The following is a 17,004-nucleotide window of genomic DNA, read 5'->3' on the forward strand; positions in this document are numbered from 1 at the left end:
TTAGCAATTACACATCTTTTTTCTCCTTCTCAGGTGGTCAACCTGTGAAGGAGACATCCTTTTACCCTCCTAGTCGTCCCCCCAGACCATTTACATTTGAGAGTTTTGAATTTTTTGAATGACATTTTAATGCTGTTGAGACTTGTTTGCTGATGGTGATGGGAATCACCATGCTAGCACGCATACAGAGTGTGTTTTGCCCACGACTGATTTCAAGAGTTAAGCAGAGTCAGGTTTGGGTCTTGTCTGGGGTCAAACAACGATGTAGGAGGACCAAGAGATTTTCCCTGAGGCTGGACAGCCATGAGTGGCAGGGTATGTGGGATAGTATGGGCAAGTATCTAGGTCAGTGGGCCCCTCCAGTACTTTGGAATTTCACTACCGAACAACTTCAAAATCCAGAAGAATTAGTAAAACACTTAAATGAGGTGTGTGGTCATTCTGGCCATACCAGAGATGGACAAATCATGGCAACATGCTGGGGCTTGGCCTATGCTTACAGGGCCTTGTTCAACACTATCCAGCACCTTCAAAAGGAAAAGAATGTCGGTGGATCTGAGGGCAAAGCAACAGTCAGCGCAGCTACTCCAGCTCCAGGCACAGCAGCTTCACCCCCCCCAGCGACAAGTACAGTCGCTACTCAAACTTTGGCTGCAATGAACAGCGCAGCTACCCCAGTGGCAAGTACAGAAGCTGCTCAAACTTCGACTGCAACAGACAGCACAGTTACCCCAGCTCCTAGCACAGCAGCTACACCACCCCCAGCAACAAGTACAGTTGCTACTCAAACCACAGTGATAACCACTGCAGCCAAACCAGAGGACCAATTCGTACCAATATCGGTTGCCCCTGTACGCAAGAAAAAAAGCAAAAAGGAGGCAAGAAGGGTGAAGCAAGATGAAGAAACAATGTATTCACCACCCGGTCTAGCATCTGATCAGGAGTCATCATCACATGGTGAAGAAGAAGAAGAAGAAGAGGTAACTTCTCGACCTCGGATCTCAACCGAGCTGCAGAATATGCGAAAAGATTTTACCTGTCAACTAGGGGAGCACATCATCACCTGGTTACTCCGATGCTGGGACAATGGGGCCGATGGTCACGAACTAGAAGGTACAGAAGCCAAGAAGATGGGATCACTTGCTAGAGAAGGAATTGACAAAGCAATTGCAAGAGAGAAAAAGTCCCTCAGCCTTTGGAGGCGGCTCTTGGCAGCTGTGAAAGAAAGGTTTCCATACAAGGACGATGTTACGAGTCGTTCGGCCAAGTGGACTACTATAGACAAAGGCATCCAGTCTCTGAGGGAATCGGCCATCGTAGAGATGATCTATCACATCAAGCCGAATAACGGGGATATACCCATAGATCCAGATGAAGTTGAATGTACACGACCCATGTGGCGAAAACTTACACGGAATGCACCGTCATCATATGCCCATTCATTGGCAACAGTGACCTGGAATGACATAGTACCACTAACAGTGGATTAAATGGTTCATAAACTCCGAGAGTTCGAAGACAATCTCACCCCTTCCATCATCTCAGCTGTGGAAAAACTGTCCCAGGACCTCAAACAATTGAGGGACGATCTATCTGATTTATCCAGCTCCTCATGTGTACCAACACATGTCTCAGCTATTAACAAAAGGCGTCCTATTGTTCGAGAGAGGAGATACAGGAGGTATATTCCACGGGGTACCCTATGGTTTTACCTGCGGGATCACAGAGAGGACATGACAAAGTGGGATGGAAAACCTACTTCAGCTTTGGAGGAACGAGTGAGTGAAGTGAAGAGAGGAGCAAGGGCCAAGACTGATCATCCCATGAGAGCTACAGCTTCAGTCTCTGGTGAGCAGTTTCCCAGATGGAATGGAAGAGCTGATTTTACTCCAGCTCCTGTGATAACGAAGAATAATCCCTTTTACCACGACTTAAGTGTCCAACGCTGTGACGACCATTAGAGGGGCCCTGCCTCCAGCCAGGTGGAGGTAGGGGACAATCGGATTTACTGGACTGTGTGGATCAGGTGGCCTGGCACATCAGTGCCACAGAAGTATAAGGCTCTATTAAATACCGGTGCACAGTGTACCCTGATGCCATCAAGCTGTCAAGGGGTGGAACCCATCTATATTTCTGGAGTGACAGGAGGATCCCAAGAGTTGACTGTGCTGGTGGCTGAAATCAGCCTGACTGGGAGGGAATGGCAAAAGCACCCTATTGTGACTGGTCCAGAGGCTCCATGCATTCTCGGCATAGACTACCTCAAGAGAGGGTACTTCAAAGACCAAAAAGGGTACTGATGGGCTTTTGATATTGCTGCTTTGGAGACTGAGGAAATTGAGCAGCTGTCCACCTTACATTGGTTGCTGGACTGTTCTTGTCTCAACCCATAGGAGTTGCACTCTTTCGATCCTCCTCCCTGTTCCTCTGGGAGTGGGGAAGGGCAGAGCCCAGGAGGGGGGGGGGGGGGGGGGAGGAAGGGGGAGGGCCTCTATTGCTCTCAGCCCAGCACCACTCACTGGGAGTGAGTGAACAAGCTATCTGGCTAGGGTTTAAACCACGACATGCCCCCAGTTTATTTAGTGGGCATGAGGTGCTGTGGTATGCAATACCTCTTTGTCTAGTTTGGGTCAAGTGTCCTGTCTCTGCTTCCTCCCAGCTTCCCCTCCTCCCTGGCAGAGCAGGAGACTCAAAGTCCTTGGTTGGAGTAATCATTACTTAGCAACAACTAAAATCATCGGTGTTAGCAGCGTTGTTCCCAGGCTGAAAGTCAAAAACACAGCACTGCACCAGCTACTAAGAAGGAGAAAAATGGCTGCTACTGCGGAACCCAGGACACTGGTGCACATCATCCTTGGGTGTCATCATCAGGCAGTCCCAGAAAGCTGTGACAGTCAGCTTGAAATTGGGGAAAGCTGTGGTTTTGTTTGTGAATATTTGTTCCCTGAGCCTTTGGGTGAGCTCAGGCCACATAATCTGCACAGGTACCTGAGAAACAGATTTGTTTTTCTTTTCCCTGTGCTCTTCTTTTGTTTTAAACAAAATCTTGCATTCTTCTGCTACCCCATAATTGTAAGACCTGGGGCTTCATAGTAGAAATAGTGGGTCTGGGAGCTCATGATAAGATCAAGCTGTTAAAATAAAGGCATTTTCAGATAATTTTCCACTCTGATCACTACAGAGCCCTTTCTAAGTGGTCTTTAAAAAAAAACACGTGGTCTCCCTTGCCACCACAGAAATTCAGTCACATTTCTCTACTCATCTGGCAAACACTTGTTTACATCTTCCAATGTTTTGAAAGGAATGGCAATTAACAAAGCTATTTATGTTCCTAAGTAAATTAAAAAAAAAAGCTATGTCATAACATATCTGTCGTATCAGCATCATCTGCTTAGACCAGATTTTTGAATAGCATTTGCTGGGAGTGTATTTTGAAAGATGTCCAAAAGATGCGGCGGTGCCGTCCAGCGGCACAGGCGACCTTCCTTTCCCGGTGCCATGGCAATGGGCTGAGGCAATTCTGCTGCCTTCTGCATTAAATTACTTTAATCTGATCTGCCCACCCTTGTAAATGGCTCAAGTGCCTTTTCAGCCCTATCTGGATGGAGATAAACTGGTCCTGGGTGGAGCGCTGGTAGGGAGAGCGAAGTTCCTCCCCTCTGTAGATGGCTGAAATGTATAATCTCTGGAAATTAAAGGCTCTAGTTACCTTGCAGAAAGCAGTGCACCCAGGAGCACTGACTGCCACGGCGCAGGGGTGGAGGAGAGCCAGCAGTTCCTTGCCAGGGGTTTCTCCTTCCTGGACTGTGGTCTGGGTGCCTGCACAAGGGCCAAGACTCAGGGAAAAAGAAAGGACAACAGGGTTTGATAGGAAAATAGTGGAAATCACCTGGAAAAGGCAATGCAGTTTCCCTTTTTTAATTTTTTTTCAGCACATCCCCTTGCTAGAAGGCTGCACCATCCAAGCTGATGGGAAAGGCACAGCTCTTGTGGTTTTCAACATTTCCTCACCTGAGCTGTGAACAAAAGGGTGGCACCTGAAATCTTCAGCAGCAAAACCTGATTTCTGCCTTGGCAGGCTAGCTGAAGAGCTGACATCCCCACACTCATTCCCATCCCAGTGCCTTCTTTAATGTTCTACAGGTCAAAGTGGCAGTGGATCCCAGGCCACCAAGAGAGTCTTGAGGCTTTTCCTCTCAGGTCCTCTCTCAGTTGCATGCTTGTGGGAAGTAATGGAGGTTGTTGTTAACTTATTTGTTATTGAAACTTTCATTTGTCATCACTTAGAATGTATTACTAAAGGCAAAGAGCACTTGCAAGCTGCCCAAGGTGGGCAAATTGTGGTGAGCTTTATGGGAGACCTGAACTGCCATTGAAAATGAAGTACAAACCTGCACTTTGATGGACTTTAGGAAGGTGGACCCATGCAGGCTGAGGATGGATACACAAACCAAACAGAGTCCCAACAAACTGCAGCAGTGCTCGCACAGCATGAATCCTAGTATGGCTCTTATGCAAAAATTTAATTAATAAAAAAGGAAAGAAAATCCAAGCCCATGCAGGGTATAGCACAATCATGTCATCAGGGTTTTGACCAGGACTGTGGGCATGCTGGTATGTTCATTCATTGAGTGTCTATTCCTCAACAGCCATCCTCCAGCTGAGTGGCTCCAGCCCACATGCTTCTCCCACCCCCCCGGACCAAATCACCAACATTCCAGCAATCTTCTGCTCCAGCTTTTTAGCATCTATAAAGCACCACTTCTAGCAACCCAAAGGCAGGGCTTTGCTTTGAGTTCAGTGCTCCAGGTGCATGTGATCGAAGAGAAGAAGGGGATTCCTACCTAGAAAAATCAGTGGAGGGGTAAGAAACCCTTCACAGTGCAAAGCAAGCCTGAAAGGAAAGCATCACCCATGCAGTGCTGTGGGTTGTAACTCACTGTGGCTGACCAAATGGGTAGGAGAGGCCAGACTCAGGGTGCTGGGCCCTTGTGCACACTGCTCCCAGTAAAGGGAGATCCCCCAGGGCCTCCTGGAAGCAATAATGTTTCTCCCAATTTAGGTGGTGAATTCAAAACTGACAACAAATATGAGTGCTAGCTGCCTGAGTCTAGTGCAGGCACTGGCCAGTCAGTGCTGCTCACATGAAAGCTGTTTTGCAGGAAGCTGAAAATGCCAAGAATAGCAGTGTTTGGGTAAACCTTTGTATTTGCTTACAGATGTGTGGGTGCCTTTAAAGCCTCAAGAAAATGCATATGATCATTTTTTCATTAGAACCAAGCTTACAGTAGTCAGGATGAGAACCGCAACAAGATGACCTTGCTTTGTATTGTACTGGACAAATAATTTGCTCCCTTCATTTTTAGCTGAGTCTGTGAAAAATGTAAACAAGCACCCAAAACATGAAATGTTTTGTGCATGGATATTTTCAACACTCACAGTCTTTCCTGTGTTCCTCCCAAGCCTCTCTTTAGCCTTTCTAGCAGGTCTTTTCTGATTTCACCCAAGCTTATTTAAGAACGGGCTATTTTTTCCCCTGGAGTAGCTGAAGCACAAAGGCCATTTGGCATTTTTTTTCTTTTAAAAGGACACAGTGTCCATTCTTAGAGTGCTAAAGAGTACTTGTTAAGCACTTGCTGGTTACGGCTTTCCAAGAAAAAAAAGTCACTTATGATCTAAAATTAATCCTGGGAAATTTCAAACCAACAGGAACATCCTTGAGAAAGCCATAGCATAAACAGGGGGTGAGAAAACAAACATTGCTTTGAAAGTCACTGCTTGTGATGTTGCTCCGACAGAAGGAAACAGGCTCAGACTTTAATGGATCAAAGGAAACAAAGGACTGGCTCGACTTCACTCACTGTGCCCAGCAAGCTGTATACGCTCAGTAACAGCTAGAAATAGGCTATTTTTTTTCTTCCTACAAGTAAAAAGAATGTCTCAACCAGCTATCATTTATAAACCATGGTATGTAATAGTTTCTGAATCGGGGGGCAGGTTCTTTGTTGCAGAGAACTGTTAGCAGGTGTTTTCATTGTATGGCAGGTTTAGTAAAATACTGTGGGAGAGTGGACTGAAACTAATTCAAACTTACATTTAACAGAGTTCTAGGAGCACAGAAAGTGCATGATGAAGGGACTCTGTTTGTTAAAAGGGCATCAAGCTAAGTTCTGTGGATTGTAGTACTAGCACATCTTCCCAGATTTTTTATTTGAATGCAAAGACATAACTGTATTGTAGTAGTACGGCACATATAACACGAGAGAAACATACATATATTGCCCAAGAAAAAAATGGTAATTTATAAACGTTTCAGCTCCATGTGCAGCATAAGTTTGAATAACTTTTTTCTGTAATTAAAGAGCATTACCATAAATACATTGGGGTTTTCCATATGCCTGGGTCTAATTCAGTGCATGGCATGGTTGGTGGTCTTAAAAGATTCAAAGCTGATCTTTAATACTGCAGTCCAATTGTAATATTAATTTTACAACTAACACAGTCAAAACATCAACTGCTGCTAAACATGGTTGCACAAACTCAAATTAAAGCGCACTCTAATTTACCCACAGCTATGCAATATATCATGTTTTATACTGGTTATCATCAACTACCCAGTTTGTCCAAGACTTCAGATGTTATTACTTCAAGGAGGGGTTGCAGTGCTCCGTGCCAAAATTGCCAGTTGCTCTTGGTTGAGACAACCATTAAACTCCTGCAGACTGAAGCCAATTTCATTATGAATCATGGATTTTGTGGATTACCACATGCTTACTTAAAAGGACAAATAGCTTTGCTACTACAGGAATAACAGTCTCGGTGAGATCAAAAGCAAGAAGGAAAAAAAAATGCCTCCAGTCATGAAGAATGCTCAAAGCAAGTAGTGGCACAAGGATTATATATTACCCATGCACGCAGAGCAAAGCAATCTGTCATTAAATGTTCCCAGGAAGGCAGCTGAGGAGTGCTGGCAAACACTTTTAGACAGTGGAGATCTAGAGGCCAGCATTTTTATTTTTCAAATGGGTGCTTTTGTTAAGCTCCTTCCTGCAGCTGAAAGATGTCAGGCTTGCCTTGGACTTTTATGAACACGCTTGAAAATCAGGGCCAAGGATGATGATCTGGAGCTTGAGGAGTTAGGAACTCAGCATTGGACAGGAGCAGAAAGAGGTGGCTGGAGTTCTGCTCTGGTTAACATCTTTGGAAATCTACATACTTACCGGTACTTACTTACCCTATTTTAGATGTACAAGTCCTGTTCAGAACTGTAATTACTGAAATGTTGCATATAGCCTACCCCTGTGTATGCAGGAGAAGAAACTGAAGAAACAGCTATTTTGACCTAATAGCAGTATACCCTGCATGAAAACATCTCTGATGTGTTTGCAAGAGCCAGCTTCCTTTAAGAAAACGGTATTTGTACAGCACATTGTCCCTTATGCGCTACACACCTAGCTGGAGGGATAGCTCTTCTGGCTGCAGAGTCTCCAGGAGCAATGCAGGAGTCTCAGGCAGCAGCTATTTTTCTTTCAAGGATCTATTTTTAAAAGATTAAAAAAATAATTAAAATCAAAGAGCAAAATAACAAGCATGGCAATTGAGCCACAGGTTACTTGAAAGCATTCTTCAACTGCAGTAGGCTTCTCACCAGCCTCTTGAGCTACATGTGCTGAAGGAGAACAGACCCCAACAAGTGAGATGTGACTGCAGTCCAGAGAGTGCCAGCCCCTTTATTTCTTTGGACTATATGTGTAAGCTGTCTCCATGGGCTTTGCATAGCTCCTCTGAGAGCTTTGTTTCCTACCGTCATGAGCTGCCAGGCATCTGGCTGGCCATTGTTATTCACATGTGTGTACAGAGACAGTCTCTCAGGAGTTTTGGGTGATGGGCTCATGCTGCACTGTGACCTGAGGCAGGGAAGCAGCACAGGGCTTGGTGCTGCAGTCATAGGCTGTGGAATAAACGTGTAGCACAACTGTTTGGGATTTTTCATTCTAGCTTTGTTTCATGGCAGATACATTTGTTTTCATTGACCCTGACCAAATCTGTGCTCAGCAAATGAAAATGCCGGGGACTTTAAAGCATTGCTCATTTTCAGGATGAAGTAAATATTTTTTACATGGGAGCGGGAGCTCCCCTCTGCCAAAGACATGGAGAAGGAAACGTGGGATGTTGTAGTTCAGAGTTGTGAGGAGAGAGAACCAAACTGTCCCCATGCCCCTGGCATGGACAGGAAGGCCCCATGCATCCCAAATCATGGGTGTTTCAAGAGGTAACAGCCTCAAGCTGTGCCAGGGGTGTTTAGACTGGATATTAGGAAAAATGTCTTCACCAAGAGGATGGTCAGGCATTGGAACAGGCTGCCCAGGGAGGTGGTGGAATCACCATCCCTGGAAGTGTTTAAAAACCACGCAGATGAGGCCCTCAGTGACATGGTTTAGTGGTGGACTCAGCAGTCCTGGGGTGAAGGTTGGATTTGATGATCTTAAACATCTTTTCCAACCTAGTTGTTCCTATGATTCTGACTCTAGTCCCAGGGATGTGGCTGTGTCTGAGATATGAATCTAATAGGAGCCGCATGAGGAAGAGCTGCCAGGTAACTGAGGAATAATGCTATGTGGATAGCCTTTGGTTGACCACCCCAGGTCTCCACAGTGAACAACCTGAGCCAGCTGCAGGAAGATTTAACTCCTTTCCATTCCAGTGCCTTCCTACCCACAAATAAGGGTTTGATGATCCTGTTGCATCTGCTTTGCATAGCTCTGTCTCGGATTTTATACATGTAAATTGTTTGGTCACTGAAAATACTGTGTTGCATCTCATAGAGAACACTTTCCTTTCGCAAAGTGTAAAGAGCAGTGAGCGTTTACATAGGTCTCCATGGGAGTGAGTGAATCACAGGAGATAAATGAATGAAATGACACAGCCCGTGTGACTTGGTGCAGTCCCATGACAAGTGCAGAGCATGTTAGGTCACAGTTTCACCTCCTTCAAATCCAGAACAGGTGTAGATGGTACTTCTGTATACTTTGGCACGGCCAGCAGGATCATAGTTCAGTTTCCTTTGCAACTTTCCAGTTTTCTTTGCAATATGTAACAGGGCATTTCTTCCTCAGAAAAACCCTTCTACATGCAGCACTGGGATGGTGCAACGTAACACTTAGTGATCTGTCGGTATTGCACCATCAGTATGAACAGTACAAAACGCACCAAAGAGAAGCTTTGAGGCCTTGCTAACAAGCTCTTAGCTTGTCCTCCCTACCTGCAGCAGACCAAGTGTAGGACAGCCACCCTCACTTGGACTGCATCATTGCTTCAAGGCAAATAAACCTAGACAGAGAGCTAGGGGTTGGGGGGGGGGAAGGTGTGTGATCTGGGCAGCTGTACAGCCAGACAGGGCTTGGAGCTGAGATGGTTTATGCCTCACCACCTAAGGGCATGGCTATCGTCCCTTGTGTCTGGGCTTCCTATATGCAGTACTAGTGAGCGTTATGTTGCTAAGTTGAATGCAAACCCCTTTGGGCTGTGCTCCCAAATGACTGTTCCCCATCTGCCCACTTCTACAGTCGCTTTCTGTTGCCTCTGGCCATCCCTGAGCCTGCCCCAGCCCTCCCATGCCTTTGGGGCACCTCTGCCCTCCACCCGGAATGGAAATTCACGTCATTCCCTGCTAGGGTGAGCTGCACGGGCAGCTCCTTGCTTTTTGCTTTATGAGGGCTCAGCCAAGACAGCCCTGCTTGCTCGAGTAGTTTGCGGCTGAAAGGACAAAGTTCCTCCTGTAGGTGATACGGCTCACCTGGCAGCACTGAACTCTTGTTCAGAGCACACCACCTACACTGCTGGGCAGCCAGCCCGGAGCTGCGCCCACAAGGAGCCCGCCCCACAGGATGAAAGAAATCAGCTTTCTGGTGGCATGGGGCTTCTATGGGTTGCAGGGTTTTATTCCCCCCTTCCCCTCCACCCCCTTCCTCGTTAAAGCAGTTTAATTTTGCTGCCAGATTTCATTCTCTTTTTCCCTCTGCCAGAAACATGTCCACATCCTTCCCAATTGTATTTAAAACCTTCTCCAACCTGTAAACAAACATCCAGAAAAGCTGAAGCTCTAATGATAGCTGTTAATGCTTGATTACAAAGCATCCACCAGGCAACACGCAGGTGCTGACAGCAGCTAAATGCCAGCTTGTGTGGCCTTTGCACTGCTTTCCACGGTGTTCTCAACACCTTACTGGTATTAATGTGTTGCTACGCTACTGTGCTTGACCTGGAAGTCCCAGCATGAACAGTGGGAGACCGTGCAGCTCAGGTACACCACTCCCTCTACCCAGCCCATCTTTGCCCAAATCCTGCCTTTTAGGACACAGGGCAGGGTGGCCATCCCTAGACTCTCTCTGCGCCTGCTTCCACATCTTGGTCCTCCCAGGTGTGTCCAGAGGGATAGTGAGGAAGGGAGTCCAAAGGGGCAGTGAGCCAGCTGCACCCAACTGGCTGGAGATAAGAACCCAGACAGTGATAGCATTATGATTCAGGTGATGAATGAGGGCTGCTCCCTCTTGGACTACTGAAACCTTTGCTCCTTCAGACAGAGAAATGGAAAGCTGGCACACTTTGTGCTCCCAACCACACTCAAACATGCTGAGGACAAGGCTGCTCCCTGTCCTGAAATTTACTTACGGGTCAGGACCTCAGGTGCTAAGCTCCACTTCTAAGGCAACTCATAACATGGATTTATGAAAGCCAAGGAGTATTATAAAAGCTGACACACCCTTGCTTGTATTTTATGCACCTACAAGTAGGTGCTGTTTAAGTAATTGCTGCCTCGTAAAGGGATCTGGCTCCAGCTGCCATTCTCTGCATGTCCCTACTACCCTTGGCATGGGTGCTACCGCCATGGGCTTCTTAGTCGCTCACCCCGTGAGCATTTCCTTGGTGCACTGTCAGCAAGTGAAGTTGCTCTCCTTTACCACCCGTGTGCCTGCATCACATGAGCGATAAGGAGCTAGTCCTGACTGAGGAGACCACAAATAGGCTCAACTGGGTTTTGACGTAAGGCTAGGTTTGAATGGGTTGCAGAATCCTGAGTCAATGAAAGGCAAACAGTTCTACAGTGGACGGACAGTATCTAGCTGTACTCCTCAAACCAAAACACACTTAGTCACCTTCTCTTTGTTGTGTTGGAAACTGCTGTGGGGAGGGTAGGTCAGCTGGGGTGACCTGGTGGTGTGAATCCTCTTTGCAAATCCTGGCCAGTCCCAACCATCGCCAGGGAGGGCTCAGCTGCTGCCGGCATAAGATCAGCCTCCAAAACTGGAGGCAAAGGTTTATTAGGCTGCCCTGGTACCCTCATTCTTTCTGACCTCTTTTTGGTGCGTGATCTGTGGGTGTTATCAAGGGAGATGCTCAGAGGACAGAAATCCCAGCCTGGGAACTGGCAGAAAGGGCTTCCAGTGGGCAACTGAAGTCTTCTTCAGTTTTTCACCCCTCCATCCTGTTTGCTGGGGAGGCAGGAGAAGAATAACTGCAGAGTGGAGCAGCTGGAGCTAACACTGATGGCCAAGCGTGCCAGATTGGCTCCGGGGCCATCAGTGCAGCAGGAGAGGGGATACCACCACTGGTGCCCATGGCGTCAGCCCTCGGCCACAACTCTCGGCAGTGGGTAGCTTCAGAAGGTCAGTGCTGGGCATCTTCCTTGCAGGCTCCCGCCACCCCTCCCCCGTTGCAAATTTAAGCATACTTCTGGACATTATAAACAGCCTGTAACAAGTTTTGTCAGGCTTTAATGACCTTCTGGGGCTTAGCTGAGCAGATAGGCTGGCAAAGATGCAGTGCCTCTCCTTACACACACACGCGAACACTGCTTCTGCAGGTTATGTTTCAAGTCTCCAGGGAACGCTGATTAGGAGTGATGCTATTCTTAGAGGGCAAGGAACAGGCTTCGCATGCTCCAGAAAGGCTGCAGCTTGCAAAGGCTTGTCCCTCCATCCCCACTTTCAAGTAAGTTAAAGGCTGATTTAACTGTCAAAGATAATTACTGGATTGGGCTTGCTTTTCCCAGAAAGATTATATTCACTCAAAATCAGCTTTTTCTGAAAACACTTAGCAGACAATAAATGGTTATAGGCAATATTAAGTCCTGAACATTGTTTATCAGCAGCCGTGCTGCAGGACGCAGGAGCAACAAGGTTTCAAATTCCATGGCAGGGACATGGGCTGTGTTTCTCATGCCAGTCCCGGGTTCACATGGAGAACACACATGGGCCCCTCACCAGCCCGAATTCCACTCAAGTCAGGGCTGCACAAGGCTGCCCTCTGCTCCCCCATGGCATGGCAGCTGCTAGATCCCAGGGTGCCTTCCTTTGCAACCGCTTTCCAAAGGAGCCTGCCCAGCTCCATTGTTTCCTCCATGTCGTTTTTTGAAGGATAGGAGTAAAATCATCTAATTCTTGCAGAATGAACATTTTTTTTTTGGAAAAAAAATAAGATCTTGAGGTTTTGCTAGTAATTTGGAAGAAAACATCATTCCGAAGGCTGAAATCCCACACAGTATGGGGTAACTTTACGTTAGATGTAAACCTACATACTGTTGTAGAGGTGTTCATATTGTATTTCCTGCATGACTTTTTAGATCCTACTAGACTAGACTATATTAGACTAATCTCAGTGGAAGGGACCTACAATGACCATCTAGTCCAGCTGCCTGACCAATTCAGGGCTGACTAAATGTTAAAGCATGTTATTAAGGGCGTGGGGCATTGGTCACCTCTCTAGGATACCTGTTCCAGTGTTTTACCACCCTCTTAGTAAAGAAATGCTTCCTGTATGTCAAGTCTGAACCTCACCTAATGTAGCTTTGGATAGGAGACATTCACAGGTGAGTATACATCTCTTCCACCAAAACCTCATCATATTTCTTCTCCCAGATTACTTCAGGCTGGTCTATTTCATATACATTTTTGTGTGTGTTTTTAGTCCTCGTACATGATGTTCTTCAGGTACATCCTGAATTTCAAAGGGCCCTCTCAGGTGTGTGAATACTGGCTTTGTCCAAACATGGTGGTTTATGGGACTGGCATCCTTTGGAAGCTTTGTGCTGTCGCTTCAGAAATATAACAGTTCTCTGCAAAAAGTCCTCTCAGACTTCTTTTGCTAACCCAGAGAACTCACTGAAGTTCATAAATAAAGTTGTTCCTAGAAATCTTTGTGTAAGTCTATATTTGCATCACATGTGCTATTTCTACTGACTTTGGTTTATGAAAGAGAAGCATGGTCTAAAAATCTTGATTTGGCATCCTAATGTAATTTAAAAGAGCTGATAATGTTTTATTTCCAATAAAAATAAAGTACAAATATAGTCAGACATAAATATAGAACATGTGCATATATATACATACACACACACTATATATCTTCTTTTGTTATCAAGGCTATTAGGCAGGCTTATTAATGTTGATAAAGATTCAGTCGTTCTGTTTAGTCACTCCTACACCTTTCTGCAATGGCTAAATGAAAAAAAGTCTGATTTCAATTACAAGAAAACCCCCAAAAGACAGGAAGAAGTTATCCTGTTTACTGTAGGTCCTTGTAGGCTGGTTGGATTTCAGTGCCAAATTACTTTTTTTTTTTTTAGCTAACATGAAAATTATTTATTTTTCTTTTTTTTTTTTGGTAATGAGTTGAGTGAAACTTTGGCTTTACATGGGGAATTAACTGTGCAAACTCAGTTGCCATAAGTGTTCATCCCAGCTGCTCTTCTCCCTGCAAGACAGCAGGCTACTCTGTGTTTGACACTAGCACCATGCGGATGGAAGAACTGAACTCACTTCTAAGCCTATTTTAACAAAGGAAAAACATAGACTAAATCCATACTGGCAAATTAAACATGACCAGGAATACTGTCAAGCACTGATGCCAGAAAACACAGACCAGTCCATGTCTGAAGTGGTAACCTGGCTCACCATCTAAAACAAAGTGACTTTGTGCAAGGCACCTTTTGGGAATGATCCCTGAAATGTTCTACATACCAAATCATGCCCCAGAGTTATTTAGGGATAGTGCTAGCAACAATACCAGGAAGTATCCCTATAGTTTACCAACCTAAATGATTGTATTGCAGGGCCTGGCAATGCTTAAGGGCTTTGTCATAATATTGTACCTTCTGACCAGTACATGGCTTAAATCTTCAGCTGATGGGCAGTATATGGAGAATTTAAGTCAGTTTTCCAAAGCCAACACAAGAATACCATCGCATCAGAAAATCTATACATGGCTAGACAGTGAGTTTTGCTCATCCATCTGAAAAGCTGAAACACAGAGAGTTCCTGAAGTGTATGTGAAAGACAAGTTGTTGCTAGTGCATGTCTTCATGATCTGCACTGAGGATGGTATGGCTTGCAGTGCTCTCACTGCAGCATGAATACTTGGCATTACTTGGAGCCCCCTTATGAAACAACACATTTTTCCTGACCTCTGCAAAAAGTTGCTACTCTGTGTTAGCCACTTCCTTACAGCCATTATATCCCCAGAAGCTCATCTCCATGGTATATTTGTTGAATGAGTACCAAAGAGACCCTAAAAATTAAAGGAATGTGCTTCTGATTCACTCCTCTATCCTACTGCTGCATACTCATAAACCGAGAGGTCAAAAAAAAAAAGACTAATTTGGGTGTACATATGTCTAAGAAAGAAGAATGTAGTGCAGATGGCAGCACATATTCTCTTCAGCCCTGCAGGGAGTAAGCGACTGAAGGGAAGCTAGCGTGGGCACAGGAACGAATGCATCCAAACTTGCCTTTATTGCATTTGGGCAGGAAACAGTCTACTTCTGCTCTATCAAAACAGTAAGGTCCAAAGACAGTTTTCAGAATGAGTAGTGGGACAACTTCCTTCCAACCCTGAATAGTTTCTAAGTAAAGTTTATTATTATTCCCAAATGATATTATTTGCAATGGTAGCAAGAGAACATGTACTAAGCAATCTGTGGACCTCCAGTCATAAGTTCCTACTGGCAAGCCAGAGATGATGCGCTTAAAAATCTGTCCTTGAACTGCTTTCTGGATTGCTTTGGCACCAAGACAATTCAACTGGGAAAGTCAAGATTTTTACTGAATAGCTTTATAGCAAGCTGCTGGAATCACTTAGCAGTCAAAAACCTTGCTTCAGTTATCAGACTCTATAGTTTAATGGGCATCATCGGAAAAGCAAAGCAGAAATTAAACAAAAGCAAAATAGGATGCCCTGACCAGAAATTCAACTCTGCCCCATAACAGTTTGGTATTATATATACAGCTAACTTCTGCAGTTAAACTGCATGCCACATTTTACCTCTAACTCATATGTCAACACAATTTACTAAGCATTAAATGTAGGAACACTTCTCACTTCTGCGTGGGTCTGTGAAAGTAAAGTGAAGTTTGCAAGGGAAAAAATCTGCCTCTTGTTCTCTAAACTTTATTACTTTTACAGATTCTTTTTTTTTTTTGAGCTGTGTAAGATTTTTGTACTTCTAAAGTAACCACTTGATGAAAAAGACCCCAACACCATTTGCTTTCTAAAACCATACATTTCTAACCATAAGACCACATCACGCTATATGGAAGCAACTCCTAGTAACATCAATTCGTGCAAATTGCATGCAGAAAAAATCAGAAAGCATTAGCTCCCCCTTGCCTGCGCTCCACACAGCTTGACATTTGTCAATGTTTTTTTTTTTTGACTGAGAACTTCTTCTCTTAGGCAGTCTTGGAAGAGTTTCAGCTTTGTCCTCCACTGTGCCCACACAACGCCTCTTGGAGGTGCTTGGAGGAAAGAGGAAGGAGCTCTTTGAGGGGCAGAGAGGCTGATCCATCTGGGCTGTATTCTGTAGCCTGACACTAGCTAAATCAAGTGTCCAGTGACCCTTTTGGGAAGCAGCCTTGCAGGTAGTTTTTTCTGAAAGGTTTTGGAGACTCTTGGTTTCATTTCAATGACAAAAGTGTTTGTGGTATTTTTATGACCTTGGTTTCTGATCACTGGTTGACACCTCAGATGTTCTTGGCTTCCACCTAAACTGGCTACCTTAGTGATGAGTCACAACCTACTTTCACCTGAGGGCAGGATTCAAAAATGTCCCTTGTGTGTTAGTGGTTTGGTTTTTATTCATTCTCAGATATCACAGTGAGAAAGGAGTTCTCGCTGAGTTATACCACAGAAAGCCACTGTAATCCTCTACAAGCTGAACATTGTGCCTTGTGGGTGTTAAAGAAGATTAGTACTCACTATGAGGGACACTGAGACAGGGAAGAGGTTTATTCCCTAAAGACTTTTTGTATGTTTTTTTTTTTTTTCTCTCTTGACACACTTAAAGTTAGTTCAAACCATTTGTGAGAGCTTGCTTTCCTTGAGACATCATATTTATGGCCCAGCTCACAGGCAGTTAGTTTGCCTGCTGTTTCATAGTTAAATACTCATGTTTCACAATGTTTTAACCCATAGGGCTTGGAATGACTGGTAATTTGTCTTCAACAGTATTTCAGTCAAGTTCCTCTCTCTGGACAATCCAGATCTGCAGCCAAGAGAAAAGCACAAAAGTGCCCTCCTCAAATAGTGGTAGCAATTTTTGGTGATAAAGCTCTGTAATGAGATTCAGTGCACAGGCAAATCTGTCTTTGCTTTGCTCTGTAGGAAGTGTTTGTGACTCTGTAATCTGTTTGATTGGTGATCCTTAACTGAAATGAAACAGACCATGCAATCCCCAAGCTTGCTGTTTTTGTTTCCTTGTCCTCTCAATTTTGCATTGGGAGAACACGACTTTGCCACTGCAAGAGCTCGTGACGCGTGTCATGTGCTGCCCTGACAGATATATCTGTAATAAATGTGTGTCTAATCTTCGTAACAACAGCTGATTACAATTTATCCCGTATCATGAGGGATTTGTCAACCTTTTGGATCCCTGGCCAGCAGGGGTCCGTGAATGATGAATCACAGTGGCTGTCTATGCCCGATTCAGACAGACACATTGACACACATGCT

General features: G+C 45.0%; 1 long non-coding RNA gene across 1 annotated transcript in view; it reads left to right on the forward strand.

Annotated features, from left to right (window-relative positions):
- LOC133269373 (uncharacterized) overlaps positions 1–17,004 on the forward strand; it is a 47,192-nt gene that overhangs the window by 18,120 nt on the left and 12,068 nt on the right. The window lies entirely within an intron of this gene.

Source organism: Pezoporus flaviventris, unplaced genomic scaffold (assembly GCF_033815535.1).
Source record: "Pezoporus flaviventris isolate CSIRO_AGI_PZ_B2104156 unplaced genomic scaffold, CSIRO_AGI_Pfla_v1 ptg000015l, whole genome shotgun sequence".
Taxonomy (NCBI): Eukaryota; Metazoa; Chordata; class Aves; order Psittaciformes; family Psittacidae; genus Pezoporus; species Pezoporus flaviventris.